Here is a 2,500-nt window from a genome sequence, read left to right as displayed (position 1 = left end):
CAGACGGTCCGGACGGCACTCAGGCCCAGCCCAACCTATACGACTGGAAAACCGCTACGCCATTCTGACCGAGGATGAGGAGCCCCTCCTGCCCCGAGACAACCATCCTGGTCCCTCCTCAAAGTCGGCGCCCCCCCGACCCCCACCTCCCCGGACCTCATCAACCTCCACCCTGGTCATCGGCAGTTCCATGGTTAGAGACCTCTGCATTCCCCCATCATGTAGCGGTCCCTCCAAGGTCTACTGCTTCCCTGGTGCCAAGGTCCTTGACATCCAGCAGAAACTCCCAAGCATCCTGGCCTGCCACACCAAGGTCAACAACATCATCGTACACGTGGGCACAAACGACATCAGAGATAAGCAGTCAGTAGCACTGCAGGAAAACTACAAAACTCTCATCACCACCCTGATGGGCACAGAAAAACGCTTTGTCATCTCTGGGCCTCTCCCTACCTACAGAAAAGGTGCTGAGAGATGGTCCAGACTGTTCGATCTCCACACCTGGCTCAAACGCTACTGCGCTTCCCTAAGCATCCCCTATGTCAACAACTGGGGCTTGTTCTGGGAGAGGCCCAGTATGCTGAAGCGTGATGGTCTCCACCCAAACCAACATGGAGCCAGGCTACTCTCTGACAACATAGCGTCCACACTGAGGCATTGACATTCTGTAGAAAATATTACAGATTCACGCCCCCCAGGTATTGATTCAAATGGCATTATACATGTGGATGGGTCTGAGAATGTTTTCTGCAGGGTAACATACAATACTACTACCATAGATCAAGCTGCTTCATGCAATAGCATGACTTATGCTTATAGTTCTATTCCAACGTTGATTTCTACCAAACGTATAGTAAAAAGAAAAGACAAATTTAAAACTAGAAACCTAACAAATATTCTTTCCATACCTCAGCATATTCCTCAAAAGCCAGAGGCATTTTCAGCTAACATGGGTTTACTGAATATAGGTGCACTTACTACCAAAACCTTTGCAATCAATGATTTTATTAGTGAAAAACAATTGGATTTTCTGTTTCTTGTTGAAACCTGGCTGACTTCAGACAGCGAAGCTGTTCTTGTTGAAACTTGTCCCCCAAATTATAATTTCTTCCACTCAATTAGACAAGGCAAACGAGGTGGTGGAATTGCCTCCATTCTCTCAAACAAATATAGTTGCACTAGAGTCAACTTTGGTGAATTCGCTTCCTTTGAGTACATTGCCCTCACTCTGAAGGCTGACCCAGCTGTACTTCTATTAACCTTATACCGCCCTCCTAAACTATGGGCTGGCTTTCTCGACCAGTTTTCTGAACTTATGTCGCTCATCATCACTAGCTATGATCGGATAATTGTAAATGGCGACTTTAATATTCATGTCAATAAGACAACTGATGCTAAAGCCAGTAAGTTCCTTAATGTGTTGGACAGTTTAGAGCTAAAGCAGCATGTTACAGGACCCACCCACAACCTTGGCAACACCCTCGATCTAGTCATTTCTAGAGGGATAGAAGTCACAGACTTATCAGTAAATGATATAAATATGTCTGATCATTATTGTGTATCTTTTAATATAGTACTACATACTCCAAAAATTCATCCCGAAATTGCAATCAAATCGCGACTCTTGGACATTAGAGCAGAACAGCAGTTCATAGCTCTTATAGACTCCATAAATTTAGATATTTTACATCATCCCATTGATCAAATGGTAGAGGCTCTCAATCATGAATTAGGCGCTATGCTTGATAGAGTGGCACCCTTAAAGACTAAAAAAAGGCCCTGTAGCAAACTGACACCTTGGATGAACGAAAATATCCATGATCTAAAAAGATCATGTAGAAAAGCTGAGAGAACATGGAGAAAAACTAAGTTACAGGTTCACCGTGCCATTCTAAAAGAAAAAATAGCAAATTATAATAGAGCTATTCGGAATGAGAGAAGGAACCACTTCTCTAAGGTAATTGCTGAAAACAGTGGAAACTCTAGGGTGTTGTTCTCTACCATTGATAGGCTATTGCATCAAACACCTTTTGATACACTCAGTCAGGCATCCTCTCTAAGATGCGAAGAATTTGCAGACTTCTTCGAAAACAAAGTAATTTCTATAAGGGAGGCTATTGGTAATACAAGTAATATGTTTGATAGTACACCCAAAAACAGCCCCCCAAAATTAAGGTCCTTTAGCACTATTACTCAATCTGAGCTTGGTAAAATTATAACTCAAACCGGCTCCTCAACATGTGTTTTAGATCCAATCCCTACTAGATTCCTCAAAAAACTATATGATAGCTTAGCTCCCTTTATTCTCAAGGTAATAAATACCTCATTAGAAACAGGTATATTTCCAACTGCTTTTAAAACCGCTGTTGTGAAACCTTTACTTAAAAAGTCAAATCTTGACCATACCAATCTGAGCAACTACAGGCCTATATCAAATCTACCGTTCCTGAGCAAAGTACTTGAAAAAGTTGTTTGTAAGCAGTTAAATACCTTCCTCAAC

General features: G+C 42.4%; 1 pseudogene; it reads left to right on the top strand.

Moving 5' to 3' along the window:
- Positions 1-2,500, top strand: part of LOC143139586 (uncharacterized) — a 6,768-nt pseudogene that overhangs the window by 344 nt on the left and 3,924 nt on the right.

This window comes from Alosa pseudoharengus, unplaced genomic scaffold (genome assembly GCF_046254945.1).
Source record: "Alosa pseudoharengus isolate Yale_2024_CS ecotype anadromous, Long Island Sound unplaced genomic scaffold, YU_APseudo_1.1 YU_APseudo_1.1_scf_22, whole genome shotgun sequence".
NCBI classification, from domain to species: Eukaryota; Metazoa; Chordata; class Actinopteri; order Clupeiformes; family Clupeidae; genus Alosa; species Alosa pseudoharengus.
This window is presented reverse-complemented; position numbering and strand designations above follow the sequence as displayed.